Raw genomic sequence first — 12,749 nt, forward strand, 5'->3', positions numbered from 1 at the left:
GGAAGCATGGTCAACTGATAAAACAGACATTCCTCAAACATTTTCAAACTATGTGTATTATTTCGTCAAGGGTAGTAAAAATATGAAAAACAAGATCAACAAGGAAAGGCGGCGTTCAATGAAAACCTGCTCTGTACGGTAGAGCGATGGGTGGAATATGGGTGTGTGTAAAATGCTCTATATCTCATTATATTTTAATTATTTTGCCAGAATGGGATTTTGGTATATTTTTTTTTTTAAATTTGTGAAAATATTTTGTCTTCACATAAAGAATCTATTCTTTCTTTTATATATTTGCCTCCAGAACAGTCTCCTTATTATCTAAATAAGTTAAACAAAGGTATAGATATGCTGGAAGACTCTGTACTAAATATATTTGATATTTGGTGTTAAGATATTATGTTACTTGGTGATTTTAATGCTCGGACAGGAAATTTGCAAGATACTTTAGAGTGTGATACAAATTCACCCGATATTGATGGCTATTCAGAATTATTTGTTACAGATGAACATCAAGACAGATTCTTTAGGTCATGATTACTTATTGTATGTTAAACATATATGTTAAAGGTTTTTGATAGAGATATAGGTGAGTTCACATATATTTGCCCCACTGGGAGTAGTGTTATTGATTTTCTTATTGTTTCTGACGATGTTTTACAGTATATTACATCATTTCAAATTAGAATACGTACTGAATCACCTCATTTTCCTCTTAGTTTTGAATTAAGATCTAATATTAGTATTACTGACAGTGTTACAGGAGTAAGTTTGAAACATAATGAACCTTGGGTATATTACAATAATTTTAATTAGGAAAATACTCAACATTATCGTGATCAATAACTTAGGAATTACAAATTATTAGATGATATATGTTTTGGAATTTGTGACACAGAAACAGACATTGAAGAAATTGTAAAATCTTTTAACGGTTTTCTTTTGAACTGTGCTAGTTGTTGTATGAGAAAACTAAAGTGTATCATACATTGTTTTAACAACCAAAATGGTTTGATAAAAATTGAACTGAGTTAAAATATCAAGAAATCAATGTTTAAGAAATTATAGGAGGAATAAAACTTAAGTATTATTAAATGAATTCAAACGTTCGAGGAAACATTCAAGAACATATGTGAACAAAAAACTGGAATGTAATGAAAAACAGTTAAATGAGTTAATTGAAAAATGCAAAAATCCCAAGGCTTTTTTGAGAAAGGTTAAATTTATTAGTTCAAATCGAGAAAGTTTTCAAAATAATATAACTACAGATGCATGGAAAATCTATTTTGAAAATTTATTTAATGGTGATTGTGAAGCCATCCTAGGTGATAATGACAGCATTAATGACGCTTCTATTGATAATGATATAGAAGATTCCTTTTTTAATGCAGAAATTACCGATGAAAAAATTGTATACCGTTAAATAATTAAGACATGAGAAAAGCCCAAGGGATGATAATATTATTCCTGTATTTTTTATTTATAGGAGTCGATATTCTTTTACCTTTTGAATAAGGTTTTTAATCAGCAATATGATACTGGTATATTTTCTAATCTCATGGGGAAAATCAGTTATTTTAGCTATCCATTAAAACGGGGATTACAATACATCAAGTAATTATAGAGGTATATCACTTCAAAATGTATTAGGAAAAAATAATACTTGTATCTGAACTAAAAGAATAACAATTTTTGCAAATATATTTGATAAATAAGAGAGCGTCAAGAAGGGTTTATATAGTTCTGTACAAGTTTGTGTTAGAACAAACAATGGTTTAACAGAGTATTTTGACTGTCATAAGGTTTAAAACAGGGTTGCCAAGCCTCCCTAATACTTTTTGTCGTTTTTATTAATGAATTTGTGAAGGAAATAGAAAACTGTCAGCTAAAAGGTATTCAGTTGTTTCCAGATGACAGATGATATTGACATTATTATTTGCAGATGATTTTGCCCTGACTTCAGACACTGTTAATGGACTGGCTTGATTTGTTAAAAAAGTTTTGTGATCAAAACTTTGTCAAGGTTAATCCTAACAAAACTAAAGTTATGGTTTTTAAAAAAGGGAGCGGGAAATTAAGTATTCGTAAAAATTGGTTTTTGATGATAACAGATTAGAGACTGTATCAAAGTTGGATTCTGTATTTATCTTTTTTATATGTAGGCAACACTTTCACAAGCAAACTGATTTGTTTTTATATGGCACAGAACCAAAATATCAAAGTTTAACGAGTTCTTATATCTATTTTTTTTTTAAATGTATGAGTATGGACAACTTCCAAAACATGTATTTTTCGAAATATTTGATACAAAACTCAGTCCAATTTGTTATATGGGAGCGAGATTTGGGGTTCTATAGAGCAAAAATTCATTGAATCCATTCAAAATTATGCATGTAAACGATATATGTGCCTTAGTCAAAAAACAATAAATACATGTATATACATAACTATTTTGGGGAATTGTGGCAGATATCCGATGTTAAAAGAGTTATGAAATATCGGTGTAGAATCTTAAAGATGGATCAGCAAAGATATGTAAAAAAGCATACAATATGATGAAATGTCCAAAGAAAATGGGTTATATATGTTAAAAATTTACTGATGAGAAATGGATTTGGGCAAATTTGGTTTGATCAGAGCGTACCCAATGAAATGTTATCCCTTCATCAATTTACTCTTAGACTTATGGATCAGTATCTTCAAACGTGGCATTCTGATGTTGGAAATAGTTCTAAACTGTCATTGTATGCAAATTATTAGCTAACTTTTGAACATGAAATGTATTTGGAATGAGTAACAATTAAAAACAAAATGCATTGGGTAAATTAGGGACCTCTCCACATGCGTTAGAAGTAGAAAGAGGGAGGTATTCTAACACTGAAAGAAATCAAAGAATAAGCAAATTTTTAATACTGAAAACGAAACTGAATTTCATTCTGTTGCCATCATAAAAAATGTTGATATTATAAAATGTATAAGAATATAGAAGTCAGCTCATATTATGATATTATGAGCATGTGAGACATCCAATGGTTTCTTAAGTAGCCAGGTAAAGCTAAACTGTTGATGAATCAACTTTAAATATGTTGTTATGCATGACAAATGCTGTACTCTACGCTGTTACACAATGTCATATTTTGATTTACTCATTTATTCCTTTTTCTTCTTTTCAGAAAATCAGCTCGAGTAAATTTACAGTGACAATAATGATTATGCTTCTACTAGATTATGCTTCTACTAGTCCAGAATGAAGACATAACATCTAGTTAAAGAAACATGTCCAATAGAAAATTGTTTAAAAAGAGTGTGTCACAAATACCTTGTCCAATCTTCGGCGACGGCGACGCACTCCAAAAAGTCATTGACGTCAACGTCAGGATAACGTACAACTTTTGCTTCAACGTTACGCAGTCAATGACCGTTACTGCCTTTCAAAGTATTGTTCGTTTTCCTGTTCAACACTAAATCTCTTATGCCACTTAAACACTTTTTATCGTGACATTTTATTTTCTCTGTTCGCCTGCTGATTTTTTAAAATGTTTTTTACAGGTGTCATTTCCGAATTACAACAAAATTTTATGATTGCGCGATTTTCTAATTTCTGCGTATCCGTCATTTTCCCGTTGTAAACAATATCGGCGTCTTTCGTTTCTAGCGATATCCACATAAAAGGAAATGGCGTCCATGATTTTAAAGAATTACTTAAATAATGTCATAGAAGAAACATGTGGTGTTTAGCAGGTTTTCTACGTTGATTTTTGGTTTTTTAGCAAAAAAATATATGATGACTAACTGCGGTTTTCTATAGTGCGCCGGCTGCCGTGCATGTGCATATTTAAAAGCAATATAAAATCATCATTTATTGACGCAGTTAACTGTTCCTTTCAAAATGTGTTGATAATATTCTACAATATATGCTCATAAGATTTCATTACAAAACACGTAGACGTTCAAGAGATATTTAAAAAGTCCTCGAATTTTTGGATAACCCCTCGTATATGATAAATATAATATTCTGTTCTACAACACTGAATTTATTTTATGCTATATATTAATAAGTCATATCGGAGCATGTATCTAACACACAATATACAATTCTTTCGTGGTTTGTTTTAACTTATTTATGGCATTGCATTTCTTCCATTAAAGACAAATTCACTTTGAAGGCCTCAGAAACTCTATCATTTTTACTTCACAAAAACTAAAAATTATTGGTATCTTGTTACAGTTTCCGAAACAATACTCATTTGCAAATTAGATGAGCTATCTTTTGTTTTGTTTGCAATTGGTATAATTTCATGTTCTTGTATGGTAGACATAAAGCACATCTTTGTTTACAACCTTTATGACACATTACTGCATATTCAGCGCTTCTTTCCTCCGCTTTTAAGCACCTATCATGCACTCAATCCTTTATCAAAACATAATTAAACACGTTTGACAATTTTAAAGAATGAACAAGTAATATAGATTTCTGAAGCATAGTGTGCAGTATGATTTAACTTGTTTTTATTCAATTAGATATACAATTATATTCCGCTATTTTAGAGTAAAAAAGTTATACATACATCTTTATAATGAGTAGATTTGAAGAAAGCATACAACATTTTGATTCTGTATAATAGGGTATAAGTTTGTTGATTTTTATGCCCGCCATATAATGGCCGGGGCATATCGTGTTACCCTGTTCCGTCATTCCGTCCTTTCGTCATTCTGTCATTCCGTCATCATCAGTTTCCGTTCATTACCTTAGTAACTGTTACACATATTCAACTCAAATTTAAGGTATGGATATGTCATGAGAAAATACAGGTCAAGGTCGAATTTGGTCATGGTTCGATGATTTTTGGCAGAGTTATGCCCCTTTTACTTTGAAAATAATATGATTTTTTTTTTTCAGTTTCTGTTCATTATCTCCCCAACAGTGTTACGTATTCAACTCAAATTTGACATATGAATATGTCAAAGGAATGCGCAGGTCAAGTTGGAATTTGGTCATGGTTCGATAATTTTTGGCAGAGTAATGTCCTTTTCAATTTGAAAATAATATGAAATTTTCAAGTTCCGTTCATTATTTCCTCTAGGGTATTACACATTCAACTCAAATTTGACACAATGATACATCACAGAAATGCGCAGGTCAAGTTTGAATTGTGTCATGGTTTGATGATTTTTGGCACAGTTCTGCCCCTTTAACTTTGAAAAAAGGGAAATTTTCAGTTCCCATTCATTATCTCCTCAACGGTTGTACATATTTAACTCAAATTAAAGATATGGTAAGAATGCATTTGTCAATTTCAAATTTGGTCATGGTTTGGTGATAGCTGACAGAGTTATCCCTCTTGAACTTTGAAAAAACATCAGAAAGTTTAAGTTTCCGTTCATTATCTCCCCAATGGTTGTACACATTCAACTCAAATTTAACATATATATACATCTTAGGAATAAGCAGGTTAAGTTTTAATTTGGTCGTGGTTCAATGAATTTGGACAAAATTATCTTTCCTGAATGTTGGAAAATTTTGAATTTTCAGTTTCAGCACACTCATACTTTTGTGTGTGTAGCCATTATTATGGCTACAAATATGCAATATGCAATTTACAAAAGGTTAAGACTAAATAATTTCAGTGCCTTTAACATTGTATATAAATGGTTTGTGTTAACATTGAAAAGTTTTCAGGGCTTTGAACTTAAAATGAAAAAAATAATTTGTGCAAACAAATTTGGAACTAAATATTATAACATCTGAAATTTTGGCTGCATGCGGGGGCATCCGTGGCATGATGACACATTTCTAGTTTTTATTTTTGTTTGGGAAAAAAGGAAATATAAAAGGTTGATATTACTATTGGCAAAAAAGCAAATGTGTATATGTTGCAAATTGCTATATGTTATATCTTAATTAAGATAAAATATATATTATTAGTTATAATGACTTAACAAGTTATATGACCTAGATAAAACGCCTTTAAGTAAATATAGCCGAAACTAATACATGACCATATAAACTTTCAAAAGTCTTCAATAAGAAATTTGTTAAACTATACGATGGCCTTCTTCATTTAACAAAAAGGAGGACAATATATCTTAAACTTGCATCAGATGCGTACACTGAAATATGACAAAATCAATGTTGCACAATTGTTAGATTTTTTACAATTTCAATTGACTGTATATCTGTAACATTTCTTCATAGCATACTGATGACCCTTACATGCAAAAAATACAAATTATTATTAGTTCTGTTCAGATGAGTTTATCAATTTCAGGTTAATCTGTATATCTGTACATATTAACTTATTAAAGTTTTGCTTATCCATGCTCTTGTCAGATTTGATGTTGATATTTTTTGTTGTTATTTTTTTGTTGTTGTTTTTCGCTCAAGTATATACAGATGTTTATAGTTATCTATAAGTTTATACTTTTTTGTGTTTGAGTTACTGTATATCTCATTGTCAAACTAGTATGTTTTATGTATGTACATAATTTATATCCAGTGATCAGAAACTGACATGTATATTACTTACGAGAAAGTTACATACATTCAGCTCTCTGGCGTGGGTTCGATCCCCGGGAGATGCTTTGGTAGTTTAGCGCAAGGAAGGTAGTTTAGTACTGGTGTAACTCTCCAGGAACGATGGTTAGGAAACTACCCGCCTATATGACTGAAATACTGTTGGAAAAAGGCGTAAAATGAAACAAACAAACATACATTCAGGTAAAATAAGAAGAATACATCCAGAAGGATGGGATATTGCCATGTTATTATGACGTTAAAGTTTGCGTCATTTTATAGTCAATGTTGTCAGAATATGTTTTAAGTATTAGATTTTTCTATGTAATTATTTGAATTAATGCGTAGTTTGATATATAATGTAGGCTGTTAAATGGTATTGTATCTGATTTCTATTTTAGATAGAACAATACTGAACATAATGTATTGAAATATTTAAAATTTGTTACACTCTTATGTCGTTAACTTTTAGTTAACACTTTGACATCATCCAAAAATGTTTTAAACAAAATAAAAACAAAGAAGAACAACAACAACTTAACTTCAATATGTTATTCTGCTTATTTATTCTGCTTATTCCGATTTTTACCACTTCTAAGCAAATCAGGTACATATTTCAAAGATGTTACGTTTGTAACAAATTCGAAGTATACTAATAAATTGCAACCATGTGTGCCCTGCGTGTTCATATTTACATTCGCCTTCAGCCAGACATATCATAACTCAAAATGTATTGAACGTATAACCTTTAAACTTAGACGACAAACATATATTTATGACAAATAGTGCAGTGTTGAAGATACATGACTCTTTATTGCTTGATTTTAGAGTCACTTTGTTAACTTAATATAGGTCCAAGGCACAACTAGAAATGTTTGTTCTGCTTTCGACTTCAAAGTCACAGTTGAATAGATAGATAACATTACTTTAAACTCACATTATATTATTTTCATAATTTTAGGCTTGGATTTGTCTTTTTTCATATTCAGATTTGTCCTAATGTCAATTTTGTTAAAACCTGTTGAAATTAAGAACTTTAAAATTCATAGATAAATCTTATAAAGGGAAGCGGTGGTGTAGTGGTTAAGGTGTCTGTGTCTCAACCCGAAGATCATGGGTTCGAGCCCTACTCGGGCCTCGACCACGTTTCTTCATATGACACCAGAACTGGTTGGTTCAAGGAAGCTGATTTGAAATAATTGATATAAGCTGCCAGAACTTGTTTTGCAATCGAGCTTAACTAAATATGTTTCAAACCATTAAGAAAACTGCAGTGTATGAAAACCATACCCTCTAAAAGCACATTTTTAATTTAAAGCCTTTTAAAGTTTGCAATGCTTAATATTTGTTCTGAGCCATTGAGGTAAAGCGCTCTCCTGTTCACATGTTTAGAATTATTGCCTATTCACCGTGTATATCCAGGAAAGTAGGAATGTACAAATAACGCAGGAATGGTGCAAAAGTAACGCAGGATTGTGCAATTTAGTGGCTAAAATAAGCACCGCGATATGTAAATGGACCAATATTTTTATTGTACGCAAAATTGGAAGAAATATTTTAGCGTATACAATTGCCAAGTCATTATACTTTAAACCTCATCAAAATATTCCATGAACATGTTTTTTTTTCAAGATCATTCGTGAAAATGATGACCTGACTAGCGTATTGATAGCTGTTTTGAGTTTCGTCAATAATTTAAATACAATAACGCTCATGTTACTTTATCATTTTTTATATTCGGTGTACCTGAGACATTTTTCAAACTACTCGTGTCATATTACACTTAATTTAGCAGATTTAACGGAATTGAGACCTTTTTTACAAGGTAACGCCGAATTAGTGAAAGAAGCACCGAAGCAATTTAAAGTAGCTAAGTCTCATTTAACTAGCTTTCTTGTATTGTTTTACGATACTTGTATTTTGACAAATGTCTTAGGTATGCAGAATATGAAAAATTATGTGTGTTGAATGTACATATTTATTTGACGAAAAACAAAAATCACCTTCAAAACGGTTATCCCGTTGTCTTTCTCACGAATGATCTAAAAAAAGTAAACATATTTATGAAAAAAAATTGTATTACACAATGCACTGGTTAAAGTATAATGTCGTAGCAGTCATTTGCGCTAATTCATTTTTTTAAATTTGCTTTAGAATAAAATATTTTGGTTCGTTTACTTACTATATTATTCGTTTTGGCAATAGCGTTGCACAAATTAGGCGTTACTTTTCGTTATTTGCACATTCTTGCGTTACTGGATATGCACGGTACATTTGGCATCGAACATTTTCATATCTAACTTTTTGCGGGACACAAACTCTTCACACTTGAGTAGTTATTCCCCTTTGTAAAAGTTTTTACGAAATACAGCATGTACAGCATACCTTTAAGTCCATATGATGTTTGAACATGAAACTTCATATTATTCTTAGGCATAAAAGAGTATTTGCACTAGGAGTGAGGTTGTAATATTAAGCTATTTAAAGAATTGATCTTGAAATAGAAATAATGATTGTTTTAAAGTTACATTAAATAAATATGTAAAAATATTTTGCCGTCGGCCTAAAAATCAAATTTTCTACATTTTCATTAACCTGTTTAACAGTATTGTTGTCAATTTCATCGAATATTGTTCATAAATAAGGATTTTAAAGGAAAAAACCCACGGTAACACTAATGTTCGTATACGAATTTTAACCATAGGAACTCTGGAACAGGACCGCATATTGCGGCGCATAAATCCGAATCCGTACCAGCTTTACATATTGTTTGACCGGCCTTTGAATATCTTTTAATATTATGCGAGCGGGTGGTCTTTAATCATCTAATCTGAATTTAATATAATCTGCTAATTTAAAAATCAGTCAAATTCACGGTATATTGAACAAGAGCCCGGTTTGAGCCGGGTGATGCTCCCCGAATAGGTTTTGGACACAGGAAAGTACACCTCTTGTAGTTTCAGAGTTATGTCCCAGGAAAAAGTTCAAAGTGCAATAATTCCAAAATTTGGCAAGGCAGAGTTACTGTTCTTTGCACTGCACTTCAAATCAATGTCATTTATCAACCTACAAAGTTTCTTGATGATATCTCTTATGATTTCAGAGTTATGTCCCAGACAACTTCAAAAAGTAAAAATAAACAAAGGGCAATAACTCCAGTATTAGGCTAGGCAGAGTTATGATTCTTGTGCACTGCACATCTACCTATTGAGATATATCTACCTACAAAGTTTCATGCTGATATCTCTTATAGTTTTACAGCTATGTCCTGGACAAGATTTTTCTAAAAGGGGAGATAATTCAAAAATTAGGACAAAAAGAGTTATTGTTCTTATGCACTGCACATCTACCCATTGAGATCTATTTACCTACAATGTTTCATCTTGATATCTCTTATAGTTTTAGAGTTATGTTCCGGACAAAGTTTAAAGTGTTAAAATTAACAAAGGGAAATAACTCCAAAATTAGGACAAAAAGAGTTATTGTTCTTATGCACTGCACATCTACCCATTGAGATCTATTCACCTACAAAGTTTCATGTTGATATCTCTTATAGTTTTAGAGTTATGCCCCGGACAAGATTTTTCTGTAAGGGGAGATAATTAAAAAACTGGGCAAAATAGAGTTATGGTTCTTTGACACTGCACTCCCCCTCAATGCCCTCTACCACTGTATGAAGTTTCAACAAATTATCTCCAAGGGTTTTCAAGTTATGCTCCGGACAAGACAACAGACGGACGGACAGACGGACAAGGCGCCGACTATATGCTCCCCCGAAATTTTTCGGGGAGCATAAAAAAAGAAAAGGAGTTACATCCGCCATTTACCGCAACGTTCGGCGTAAGTTATACCCCTTGATATGCTTGATTTTTGTTTTATTTTTTCTAGTAATAAATACCAGATGAGTGCCTAAAATATTTATGTAATAGTTACCGTACGAGAAATAGGTCTGCATAGTATTTACAGACCCGGGTGGCGATTTGAAGATCGAGAGAGCGTAGCGATCGAGGTTTTTAAAAGGCCACCGGGTCTGTAAATACTATGCAGACCTATTCCGAGTGTGGTAACTATCTTACCTAACTGCTCTTTTGTTTTTCTATCCATACATCAGTTTTTAACTCAGTATTTATTAACACATTATTTATGTACTTAATCATGTTTAAGAAAGCATTCCAAAGCAATGCAAAGATACCATCCGCTACGCTCTTGTAATTCATTCGTTCACAATCAGGTGTTATTTGAATATTCTCGTGTTTCTCGTGGGGTTTCATTATGTAATAAGGTCAGGTAATGTACTTGTTGAGTTGAGTCACAGAAAATGAAAACATAACTTGTCGAGTAGGCAAAGGTAAGATCATTATTTTGATATATGAAAACATAACATATTAATGATATATACAAGTATTAAGGAAAATAAAAAAGTTTTCTTATAATAAAAACGGCACACTTTATCTTTATTTATAATCATGGTAAATAGATGATCTGGCTATTTCTAATATAATTGACCGCCTCCGTGGTCGAGGGGTTAGAGTCGATGACTTCTAATCCAGTTACCTCTCTGGCGTGGGTTCGATCCCCGGGAGATGCTTTGGTAGTTTAGCGCGGAGGAAGGTAGTCTCCAGGAACTATGGTTAGGGAACTACCCGCCTATATGACTGAAATACTGTTGGAAAAGGCGTAAAATGAAACAAACAAACAAACAAACAAACAAACTAATAAAATTGAAATATACGATTGTTTTCAAAGGAAAGTAAATGAGTAAATATCAGTAATATATGTAGATATACCGTCATGAAAGTTCGGTTTTTTTGTTGTTGTTGTTTTTTATGATTGCTGATTTTTAAATATTCTTAGAATTTCATTCGTGTTTGGAAGAATTTTCATTCGGTGTATTCTTAATTAGCATCATCCGTTATTAATATGTTTGATAAGACCGCAAGTAAGCATGCGGTCTAGAATTGAAGCGCAAGTCGTATTCTTGCGAAGAACGGGCGAGTACTGGTATACAAAATCCAAATGGTAATGTAAAAATTTGGGGGAAAAACGAAAAAAAAAGCGGTCTTATGCACCAATCGTCGTATATATCCCAAATTGCAGAATTGTTAAAATAATGCAGGATTGTGCAAAATCAGACATAGTTGTGGTAATAAATGCCGAAAACTAGTATCCTATGAAGCTATTTAGTTCAGCAAATGTGTTAGGTATACCGAAAAGCAAACTATAAGAAAGACTAAATGTGCGTTATTGTACTCATTAATATCGGCGATACACAAACTTCAACGCCAGAACAGTAGCCAGTTCGTTTTTCTCACAAATAATCGGGAATATATGTTATGAGGGTCCTTACAGCCGTATGCGCTAATTTTATTCTATTAATTTGATCAAATGTTCTTTAAAATATATATCGACCCTTTTTCCAATTCAAAGTGGTCATTCATTAATATTGTGTAATGCACGAGTTTCTCGACTTCACATATTTTCTATTGTATAGAGAACAATAGAACAATAATAGGTCGGTATATACTTGCAGACCTGTTAAGCGGTCGGTAAGTGATTTACTAGACCGCTTTTAACAAAAGAGCCGGTAGGTAACTATGGATCATGTTTTAATATTCCTTTTTTCAGTTAGGCAAACCCAGTTTGATCATATTACTAAAGTGTCTGTTTTCTCCATGTTAATAAATTAAAACACGAATACGCCCGATATAATGCCGCCTTTGCATGTCAACACGTGTAAACAATAAACCGTTAACGTTATCTGATAGTTGACAAAAATAACGGGAACAAAATTCTGAAAAAATTGTAATCAATTGTAGCCAAAGGGGAAAAACTCATGCCGAAAACGTTGCGGCGAATGGCGGTTGTCACTCCTTGTCTTTTTTTATAATACCGTAAAATTTGACCAGTTTTAAAAGAGACAGATTGGGTTCAATTAATAATAAATTTTTTTGAGTCCATACACTTGGATAATACTAAAAGATATTTAGATGTAGGAGAAACGTTTTTAAAAACCGTTACACGATCGAAAATATACGCCGCAATCTGCGGTCCCCTTCTCGAGTTCCTATGATTTTAACATGCAAATGAAGATTATAATCAGCTTGTGTATGCGCTACATCACAGTGTTATAGCTGTTATCCGGAACACAACAAATATGAGATTGTCTTGTGCAAACACATTTTAACCGTTTAACTACACGGTGCACTAGGCCTGAGGTTCAGTAAAAAGTAATCAT

This window comes from Ruditapes philippinarum, unplaced genomic scaffold (genome assembly GCF_026571515.1).
Source record: "Ruditapes philippinarum isolate M1 unplaced genomic scaffold, ASM2657151v2 ctg3494_1_1_1_1, whole genome shotgun sequence".
Classification (NCBI taxonomy): domain Eukaryota; kingdom Metazoa; phylum Mollusca; class Bivalvia; order Venerida; family Veneridae; genus Ruditapes; species Ruditapes philippinarum.